Below are 11,871 nucleotides of genomic sequence, written 5' to 3' on the forward strand. Positions count from 1 at the left end.
AGTTTGGAGCGAATTGAATATTTTGTTTGTATGCCTTTGAGATCGCAGAAATCACTTTTCACTATAAGAATCGAGTGAGGTCAATACAGGCGAATGTGACTCCATGACTCACTTCGTACCATCATCCCCGATCCTCCTTTCGTGGTTCCGAACCGTATGGAGTTAGTAATCTCATGGATTATGAATGGGGTGTAACCTTCACGGGTCAATCGTTGTTGCCTTCGTTTTCCCTTTATCGTGGTTGCCTTTTATGATCCGTGAACGGTTTACAAGTTCCTTAAAAACTTGTTGGCGGCTCCCTACTTTCCTTATCCCTAATCATATACGTCAATACCAACTTCCTAAGAGTGCCAAACATATTCACACATGCTTTAACGTAGGCGCACTTCGAGCGACGCCTAAAGCAGCCGACGCCTTGAAAATGGTTGACCCAGCCAAAACTCCGGCTAAGTCAGCAGCGCTGCTGCGCAAAGAAGCTGCTCTTGCAAATAAAGTAGTCGTTGAGGCTAAAGATGCCAAGAAAGGCGGGGTAAGGCCGCCTGACTTTAGTTTTTTTTTTTTTTTTTTTGAAAGGCATTTCGCCGGTTGGGTATGTTTAACTTCTTAATTTGCAGGACTCTGTTAAACACGTTTCACGCTCCTCCTCCAAGCTTTTCAAAAGGCAAGGAGAGGATCTGGAAAAGGACCCGTGTAATACCCAAATATTTTATGATTTTATATACAGTTTATTTTTATTTTTTAAATAACTTTCCTAATCTCATATGTTTATTTTAGAGTTCGAAAAGTTTTAAACCCTAATTTTTTTTTAGCCTAAGTAGGCTCTCTGTTTTCGGAGTCTACACAACCTATATTATGAACCCTTATAATATTTGTTACTCTATGTCAATCCTTTTAATAATTTTGCCTCTATATATCCTTCGTTTTCCATTCCGTATATTATGCAAAAACCCTTATTCATTAGCTTTCCCTCTAATTCATTCCTCTAATATTATTCTTTCATTATGAGACCCTTATATTATAATCAACTAGATATTTTACGAGGCCATCATCATTACATTTGGTGATTGTTGTCAATCTTGGCACAATTAATTTTATCAGCCCATTCGACTTGAAGTTTCGAGTAGTGGTTAATTCTTTTTCAGTTATTAGTGGTGTCTCAATGTTTGGATATTTCTTTTTTCGGAAAGGTAATCACACAAAATCTTCTTGGAGTTGGCTTTGTTATAATTCATCTTATTATGTGTAGGTTTATATAATTTTTATTCATATGATCAATTATTGCATATATTGTTAATATGTTGAGATATATGATTTAATTGTCGTATTATTTTGTTGTATTATTGATTATATTGATTGTGTTATAATTTGAAGGATTTAATGTTGTTGTTATAGGGAGTATTGTTTTATCGAGGTTTTAGGGTTGTTAGTGCAGAGTATTTTTTTTTTGGGTTGAGAATTAATTATTTTTGGGTACTAGTATTAGCCCTATAAGAGTTGAGATACACTACGATTGGATCGAGTTCGAATTATTATATATTTGGGAACATGTGCCAATATTGAGAATTTATTATCATGTGAAAGATTACTTGATCGATGTATGAGATCAAAAGGTTGAGATTATTATTTTGTTATTGGTTTGAGGCTCGGCGTTATAGACCTTAGTCCTTGACTTGTTGGTAATGAAATAATGATCATAAGTTAAGAATGAGGTACAATCTTTATTAATTATTTTTCTATGGTCCCCTACTGTGGGAATTGGCCCGTATGTGGTCTGGTTCAAGGTGTTTTCTGGTTATTGGGAGTATTCAAGTTTTTATACTTGTTGGTTTTATTCGAATTACCCATGTCCAAGGCTAGGTATGAAACAAAGAGCATGACACACTTATGAGTTATATGAGTTAATTGAGTAAAAGTTCGTATTATTATTCAAGGTTGAGTTGATAAAGGTTATTTTCCAGAGTACAATGTGTAATGTAGTTTCGAACTACATTGTTTAAGTGAGTTAATTATATTAATTGTTATATTACTCTTTGTATTCTGATATGTGGTGATTACTCAGCTTTTTGCTGACGTGTGTGTTATTTTGTTGTGCTATTTGTGTTTGCGGCCATGTATTTTTCTTATGGTGGCCCTGCGACGATCTATTTTGGAATTCGTCCTTAATGGTGAGCAGTCAAGATTTTCTAACCAGGTTGATCAAGTGGTCGTAGCTAAAGGAGCTCAAGTGTTTCGATTAGTTTGTTTAACGAGTTTATAAAGTTGTACAAATAGCTCAGTTAGATTTATTGGGTTGTAATTATTATGATTTTGTAAGCCTTAACACTTGACAGGTTGTCGAGTGTGGCGGTAATACCTCTGATTTAGGTGTATGCTTCCGCAATTTTATTTAAAGGTTGTCTATTTTTCCTCTATTTATTGTTTATTATTAGTTAGTAAATCGGGGGTGTTACAACCCGGCTTCCAAGGCCGCTAGGAGGGACCCCCCCAATTCAACTTCTACTTCCAAAACCGATCAACCCACGATCGGTGGAAAATTGCCTTCTACAATGAAAATTCTGAGCGAAAACTCGGAACGCTCGCAGAAGAATGGGCCGAATGCCTCTACGACATCGAAGGGTGGCCCGCCACCTAATGTTGCAGCCGGTGCGGCAACAACTGGGGAGGAGATTCCTGCGCCCCATCCGGATACCCAAGGTAAGGACAAGATTGAAATACCTTGGCCACTTGACTTCATTAGAGTCAAGACTAAGGTAGACCCTTCCGGGGGTTCAGTTAGCAGCCGGCAACGGATGAATGCCAACTATGTTTCTTCTTTCTCACCAAGTACTTCTACTTCTTTTGGTGCAGATCTTACATCCGACGAGCCGGATCTTGTTGGTTTCGCCAAACAGATGGTGAGGACCCTCACCCGGTCGAAGAAAAAATCCATACCTGATCTGCAGGTAGTGGACTTTGACCGGATAATGGGTAAACTAGCTGAGGTAAAGCATCCTCAACTTAATTATGATCTTTTCTTGATTTTTACTAAGTATGTCATAATCCGGCTGCTCTTTTTTCAGGTTATTCTGAGGGTAGATGGGCTCCGAGGCCCCTTCAGGCGGAAGCAAGAAGAGGTAAATGACGTCAAACGGAGGGCCCTTGAAAACCTCAACTCTGCTTAATATGCTAATTATATGTGTGATTTAAAGATTAAAGCAGTAGAGTTGAAACAAGAGGAGCTGATCAGGAGCTTGACTGCTGCAAATGATGAAGCCACCAGCCAGGCTAATGACCTTGAGCAAAAACCGAAGGATGCTTAATCTGAACTCAAGGCATTAGAGGATGCTGACAAGGAGAACACAAAACTCCGGGCAGACGTCTCACGACTGGGGGTGAAGATCGTCAATCTGCGGAACAAGCAGTCAGATGAGATTGCCCAGGAATAGAAGTGGCTGATGGAAGAGAATGAGCGGGACAATGCAGCCCGCCTGAATATCACTTGGGGTCTCCTCTATCCGGATATAGACTTTGAAGTCTATAAACTTAGGTATGATTACGCCACTAAGGTGTATGATGCCCAAGTGTTGGGAGAGGCAGCTCCGCCTCGCTTCAAAGATTGAGTTGCAGAGCTGGGATATGAAGTCTTAGATAATGAGGAGCAGGGGGAGGAAAAGAAAAATGAAGGCAGCCAGACTCAAGTGGCCGACGACCAAACAGAAACCCTCCCAGCCGGTGAGAACCAGCCGGGGCAGCAGCTTCCCCCTCAGCCTTAAATCAGCCTCCCCAAACTCAGCGGCAATATGCCAACTTCTCTCTTTTCCGGCTTGTATGCCGAGTAATGTTGTATGCCTTAAATTGCCACAATTTGTTTCTTTTGCTTCTTCACCGGATGTGATTCCAGTTAACAATTATTATGGCCTTTGTGCCATTTTCAATATTAATGAAGTAATCCGACTCAGTCGATTGTTTATATATGTTTTTGTTGTTTGAATTTTTTCAATTTGAATTTTGCATATATACTGCAATTCTTTAATATTTTGCCTAACTTTTTAAAGCATGCGGCAATTTTCAATCCGGCTACTCTTGCCCCTAAACGGCTGTGTGGTTGGTTTTATTTCAAATTGATTGATTGGCTTGAAAACATACACTTGATATTTGCACTAGTATCACAAGTACATAATTGAGTTTATGTAACACGTGTTGGTATCACTTTTTGAAATGTGAAGTTATTAGATTTATAAGTAACACTTTAGTAACATTCTTGTAGAATGTAACACTCATTGTAACACTTTTTGCATAAGTAACACTATAATGTATCAGTTTTAAAATAAGTATCATTTGTTAGTAACACTAATAGGTGTTATGTTTTTTTATTTAAAAAAAAAAGAAAAAACATTTACGACTTAAAAACTGACTAATCCCCAATTTACCAATCTACGCCTCAAATCATTCTGTCTCTCTATCAACACTCTTCTCCTCCCATCGTTTTAATCTCATCTCTTTCCTCAATTGATGTGCACACTCTAAATCCTCCATTGAAGCGAATTCTTAACTTTCTTTCCTCCTTTGAAGCAGCTTCTAAGGTATGATGTATATTGTAATTTGTAACAATCGAATATCAATTCCATAATCTGGGGTTTATCATTAGTTTAATTTTCCATTTAGTTAATTTAGGGTTCTTATAAGCTAGATTATAATTATAATAAACAATTGAAATGGTGAATTCCAGGTGCAAATTCATCAGCTATTTTCTCTCTTAGTCTCTCTAAACTTTGTTCTGCTTCTTCATCAGATCAATTTTTAAACATCATCTGCTATCATTGCGTTGTTCTGCTATTTTTGTGCACTTTTGTCATTGTGCGTCCAAGTTCAGGTATTTTCTGATTTGTGATTTCAAGAATCTAATAATTATTACAATCTAGATTATCGCTATTTTTTAATTGGATTTTGAACGGTTATTGGCTTTGTGTTTAAAGTAGTGTTAATTCTTTTTAAATTTTATTTTGTGAGTTCTTGATCGGTAATTGGAGTTTGGATTGTTGATTCTGAATTTGTGTGTTTTGGTTTTGTATTTAATGTTTTCTCAAAATTAGATATTGTAAGTAGGAAAAGGTCTCTAATTGAAGTGCAGAGTGTGTAGGACTTGGGAAATTATATCAACATTTGTTTTAAAGGACTATGAAAAGTTAAAAAAAAAAAAAAGGCTTTGATGTATGAGAAAGTGTTAATATGCAGGCAGCAGGTTAATTACATTAGGAGGCGGATTCAATAACAACACGCTTTATTAGATCTAACTTAGATTGAAAATTGGACAAAGTCTATTTAATAGTTTTCAAATCTTTTGAATACATAATACACATTTATCATACTCCCTCCGTCCTCGAAAGAACGACCCTTTTGGGTTGATTTTGCGAGTATTAAGAAAGTTAAATAAAAAGAAGTAAAAATATATTAGAAACATAAATTTATACGGGGTTTGTAAAAAAAAATATAAAGAGAGAGTTATATAATTATATGGAAAAACAAAATTTTATATGGAGAAGCTAGTTTTGCACAAATATTGATGCAAATTGGTAGGTATTTTTAATGAAAATGGGTCGATCATTTTGGGAATAAATTTAGGCCAAAAGGGTCGAACTTTTGGGGACGGAGGTAGTAACAAATAGTATTATGTCATAAGTAAAACAAACTCACACTTATTTTTATATCAAAATTGCAATCAATCTTAAGATGTTGATTGTTTTAAGTGGAAGATTTAGTCCTTGAAATGTATCTAAAACTATATTTTGCAAAACGAAGAATGAGAAGTTAGGTTAGGAGTTGTTAGTTGATTAAATAGGTAACAAAATGCATGTAATAATTCAGGGTTCTTTCACCATCTTTTAGTTTAAACTTTTACGATGCAACATTGATATATACATATTTAACTTTTATTTTGTGAGTGCCAATTTTGGAGCCATTGTTACCCTTGAGATAATAGTTAACTTCCTTCTTTGACCTCATAGTTTTTTATCTTCACTAACTAAAACCAACTTGCCACTGCAAAATGCTTCTCTACATAGCAATATGAATCCAAATAATGATCTAAAATGTGTTTTTTTTTCCAATCATGTGGCCTAATTTTGACTTGTTCACAATACTAATAAAGCTTATGAGTGAAAATTAATGGGATAGAAGGTTGATCATGTGGTAATTGCTTTTAACTTCCAGTAATATAGTGAAGTTATGATCAATGTTCAGTAGAGATACTTGTAAGAATTATTGGTAGTTTTGCTTTCCCTATTTCTTTTTTATTGGTGCATAGATTTAATTCTTAGTTTCTTGAAAGAGCTGCTGTTACTGAAGTTTGATCACGAGGATGCTTTATTTTAATTAGGTCTATTTTTCATTTGTCTAATATATTAGAAGTTGGCTATTTAGCGTTTTTTTTCTTCAGAATGTCTACAATTTACTTGATGCTATGTAAGAGGGCAAATCGTTTATGCGTTTGAACAGTGAATCCCTTTTTTTGATGATTTAAAAAGAACTAAAAAATACCGCCACAAAAGGTACTTCTGTTTTCTTTCTTTACTTGTTCATTCCTCGTGCATTGGTACCTCTCTTATGTTTGACTAGCAAGCTAAACATTACTGGTTCATGATTGATAAGTGGTTTATTTGTCCACTTATTGTGGTAATCCTAACCGCTTTTATAATCATTTCTCCTACTTTTCTCCTCTCTCTTAACTCTCTTGTATATAGTTGTATTTTGGCATTGCTGCTTTTTTTGTGTGTGTTTGTGTTCATGCTTGTAGGAATAAGAAGATTTGACAAGCTTGCAAAGAAAGTTGAGGAAGATGATAAAAAGGAGAGGATGTTGTGAACCTCCCTAGGAGCAGCCACTCCTGCCCCATGCACCACAAACTGCATCATCCACAACAATAAGAGCGGGCTGCTGCTACTGCTGTTGTTACTGATGTTTTGCTGCTGCTGTTTACTGCCACTGATGTCTGTTGCTGACTCCTGCTACTGTTGTTTGCTGCCACTGCTGGTTGCTGCCACCGCTGTCTGCTACTGCTGTTTGTTGCCACTGCTAGTTGCTGCCACCGGTGTCTGCTACTGCTGTTTGGTGCTATATACTGCTGCTCGTAGCTTATGTTGCTACTGCTGTTGTTCTGCTAGCTATCTGCTGTTCACCGCTATCACCGACTAATTTTTGAAAATTTGAAGTTTTCTTATTTCCTCACTCTTTCTATGCTAGAGATCGAAGTTGATTTTCTTTTTTTTTGGATTATTATATTGTTGGGCCAAACATTAAAATATGTGTATGGATTTTTTTTTTTTTGTAAGAACTATGAAATTATTTCAATCCAAATTGATGTCTATCATATATGTAATTTCTCATTCATATAGTTGTTGTAGATGATAATAATAATAATAATAATAATAATAATAATAATAATAATAATAATAATATTATTATTATTATTATTATTATTATTATTATTATTATTAAATGTTACCTATTAATAAATAAGGTGTTACAAGTTGTTACATTAGTTTGTAAAAAGTGATGCATAATGTCAAAGAAAGAGTTATTACATGTTAAAAGATAATTGAAAAATGTTACCTAATAATCAACAAAGTGTTACATTAGTTTGAAAAAGTGTGATACTTAATGTCGGAAAAAATGATACTATATGATTGAAAAATGTTACTAAAGATAAGTAAGTGTTACGTAAGAAATAAAAAGTAACACTTTAAAAATGATACTTATAATATAAAAAGTGTTACATAAGAGGATTTATAGTAACACTTTTGAAAGTATTACCATACGTTACCCAAAGTGTTACATAAGATCTTAGGTAACATGGGCGGAAGTATCACCCAATAAACTGTTACCTAATGTCTATAATAACACTTTTACCACTTTATGTAACACTTTTTGGGTGTTACTTGAGGCTAGTTTTGTACTAGTGTATATGAGGTGTTTTTTGGCCAATCAATCACAATGGTGATTGCCCAGAACCAAGTGCAGAGCCGGCCATTAGAACGGGTGCTTCTAGCCTCTTACCCAGGCGGTAATATTCTGTCTGGTTATTTCATAGCCATTATACAAACTCTTTTATCCCAATTGGGAGAGAGAGTGCAACTTTGGAATAAATAATCTAAGTGAAAACTTCAGCCGGTAACCGACTGATGCCTCAGGGCATCCGGTATTCGGGTATTTAATCGTTCTCGTAGATTATTCTGGTCGGACGGCTATGAGTTGACCAATTTGGTCGTTCAATCTTTGCCGTCTGCATAAGTACGTAGAACTGACGAAGAGTCTTCTCTCTGCAACGATTGCACCCGGAGGGGTGTCGCCGGACGCCATTATCCATATCGGGACAGGCGGTTTTGTAAAATAAGCAACCATCCGACCATTAGCCTTTGGTCTTGTTTGAGACCGATTGTATAGCTACTAAGCGTTTTTGTGCCTAGTTTTTTATCTGTCCATTGGCCGCGTGTTATTTTAATATTGAATTTTACACTAAGTATCGAACTTAGTTGGTTAAGCAAATAATCCGTCTGAGTTTTACCCAGGCGGACAAGCAATTATAACATTAAAATACACTATAAAATTTAGTTAGTTAAACAAATAGTCCGTCTGAGTATTACCCAGGCGGACCAGTGATTATAACATTAAATTGCACCAAGTATCAAACTTAGTTAGTTAGGAAAAAGTTTCGTCTGAGTATTACCCAGGCGGATAACTAATTATAAAGATAACAAAACAATTTTGGAAACAAAGCTTGATTTCCCATTGATAGACTCGCTGTTTACAAAAAATTTACATTTCTCAGAAGTAGTACTTTTTAAAGTTATCTACATTCCAAGTTCGAGGTAGGCGTCTGCCTTCTGGAGTTTCCAGACGGCAGTTGTCCGGATGGCCCATAGGACATGAATAAGCTCTTCTGCCCATAAGCTACCGGCTCTTTTAATTTTCTTTTTTATGCCATCTGAGATAAGCTTGTTGAAGGCTTCAACTTAGCCGTTTGCTTGGGGTCGGCCGACTGATGCAAAAAAATGTGAGATACCCTGATCTCCCAACCAAGTCTTAAGGTGAGGCATTTCAAAATGAGGGCCATTATCAAACACCATAGACATAGGTACCCCAAACCGGGTGATGATGTTTTTCCAAATGAAAGAGATGACATCCTTTGTCTTGATGTTTGTGACTGGCTCAGCCTTTACCCATTTGGTAAAATAATCCACAACCACCAAAATATAACGCTTTCCGCCTGGAGCAGGCATATAAGGACCCAAGATATCCATGCCCCACTTAGCAAACGGGACTGGGCTGTGGATTGCCGTCAAATCAGTAGTAGGGCGGTGAATAAGCTTGCCAAACCTCTGGCATTTGTCACACCACTTCACCAAATCTTTAGCGTCTGCTTCAAGAGAGGGCGAAAAGTAATGTCGCGTGGCTCTGACGGCTAGGGACCTGCCGCCTATATGAGAGGCGCAGTATCCAGCATGCAATTCTTCAAGAACTTCTTTCCCCTTTTCTGGGGTAACACACTTCAATAGAGGTTTAAGAAAACCCGCATTGAAGAGTTCTCCATTTCTCATCTCAAAGTTTGTTGCTCGCTTCTTCATGACAGCCGCCTCCTGTGGTGAATTAGGAAGTGTGCCGTCTGCTAAATATGCCCGGATGCCATCCATCTAGGTAGAGCTTCGGTCCAGGTTTCCAATGGGCTCTTCATATATGCTTCTTTTTTCCCCAAAAGACTGACCGAGGCGTATCACAGCAGGCGGAAGATGCCAATTTGGACAATGCATCCGCCTGGTTGTTATCTGACCTAGGCACTTGACTTAGACGGAACTCCTCAAGTGCCCCGACCTCTTCTTTGACTGCCCGAAGATACTTGATCATAGCCAGGTGAATTGCCTCATATTTTCCCTTAAACTAGCTTACGACCAACTGTGAATCAGAGTAGGCATCAATTTTGGTTGCCCCTGCTGCCCTACACGTGCGGATTCCGGCTAGCAGGGCTTCATACGCAGCCTCGTTATTTGAGGCTTGGAACTTAAACCGCATTGCATATTCAAATTGTCCCCCTCAGGGGAGTCATATATAATTCCTGCACCGCAACCGTTCTTCGTCGAGCTCCCGTCTACATACACTTTCCAAACCTGATCAATGTTATCCGGTGATTCCGGTCGTGTCATTTCAACAATGAAGTCGGCAAACGCCTGACCTTTCACTGCCTTTCTGGGTTCAAAAGTGATTTCAAGACTTTGCATTTCAATAGCCCATTTCAACATTCTACCAGATGACTCCAAGGTAGACATTGGCCGCTTAAGGGGATGATCGGTGTAAATTACCACCGGATGAGCCAGAAGTACGAATTTAATTTCTTGAAGGCCATATATAGAGCAAGGCCAAATTTTTCAACCATGGGGTAGCGGTGTTCAGCATTTTTTAACACATGACTAATGAAATAGACCGGGAGCTGGATGCCGTCTCTCTTAGCAAGGAGAACAGCACTGAGAGCATGATTTGAGACGGCTAGGTACATGTATAACGTCTCTTTGAGAAGAGGGCTAACAAGCCTTGGCAAAGAGTGCAAATGTTCTTTCAGCTTTTGAAAGGTCGCCTCAGCATCGTCCCCCCATTGAAATCTGGTCTTCTTCCTGATTGCTTGGAAGAAGTAAAAGCATTTGTCACCTGACCGGATGAGGAACCTCCCCAATGCCGCCAGGCAACCGGTTAGTCTCTATGCTTCCTTGACATTGCTGGGTGACTTCATGTCAATTACCGCCTGTATCTTCTCGGGGTTAGCCTCTATCCCCCTTTGATCAATCAGGAATCCGAGAAACATCCCAAACTAACCACCAAAGACGTATTTCTTAGGATTTAACATAACCTTATGCCGCCTGAGTGTGGTGAAGGTTTCTCGGAGATCAATAAGGTGACCCGCCTGCTGCTTGGATTTGACTATCATATCATCAATTTACGCCTCCACATTCCACCCAATTTGATTAATGAAGACCGTATTAATCATCCGTTGGAATGTAGCCGACGCATTTTTCAAGCCAAACGACATCACCGTGTAACAGAATAACCCCTGATCTGTGACAAAGGTCGTCTTCTCTTGATCTTTTTTTCACAGGGGTATCTGATGGAAGCCGGAGTAGGCATCCATGAAACTCATCAAGGCATGCCCGGCTGTTGAATCGACCAGACTGTCGATCTTTGGGAGCGGATTACTATCCTTGGGACATGCCTTGTTGAGATATGTGTAATCAACACACATACGCCAGGTACCATTCGGCTTCTTTACAAGCACAACATTCGCCACCCATTCGGGGAAATTACATGGCCGAATGAACCTGGCTTCCAGCATCTTTTTTACTTCAGCAGCTGCCGCTTGACTTCTTTCCTCGCCGTGGTTTCTTTTCTTTTGTCGGATGGGATTCTTTTTTGGATCCACGGCGAGTTTGTGGACAACAAGATCCGGGCTGACGCTTGGCATCTCTTCCACTTCAAAGGCAAAAATGTCTTTGAATTCTTTCAGCAATAGGTGTAGGTCTGCACCCAGCTTAGCATAAGCAATCGTCCCAACCTTAACAGTACGCTTTGGACGGCTGTCATCCAGAGGTATATCAATATGGTCTCCAGCCAGCTGGGGACGGAGCTCATCCGACCGTTCCCCGGTCAGTGATTGCTATTTTTTCTCTTTCTTCACCTCCACTAGCAAAGGTGCCTTTCTTTTCTTCCCGACTGCTGGTGGGGCTGAGGCGGCATTCCTGACATTGTCAAGGTCTATTGGTTCCTGGCCTTCGCCGTCTGGGGCCACAGTATCCTTCACGGCTGAGAGGTAACACTCCCGGGCCATCTTTTTATCCCCGTTAAAGGAACCAACAG

The 11,871-nt window shown here is 38.6% G+C and overlaps 1 long non-coding RNA gene across 1 annotated transcript; it reads left to right on the top strand.

Annotated features, from left to right (window-relative positions):
• The first annotated feature begins 4,299 nt into the window (after nt 1-4,299).
• On the top strand, nt 4,300-7,349 carry LOC110681660. Its single transcript, XR_002503305.1, has 2 exons — nt 4,300-4,562; nt 4,772-7,349. It is a non-coding gene; the product is annotated as an uncharacterized LOC110681660 (long non-coding RNA).
• The last annotated feature ends 4,522 nt before the right edge of the window (nt 7,350-11,871 follow it).

This window comes from Chenopodium quinoa, unplaced genomic scaffold (assembly GCF_001683475.1).
Source record: "Chenopodium quinoa cultivar QQ74 unplaced genomic scaffold, ASM168347v1, whole genome shotgun sequence".
Lineage (NCBI taxonomy): Eukaryota > Viridiplantae > Streptophyta > Magnoliopsida > Caryophyllales > Amaranthaceae > Chenopodium > Chenopodium quinoa.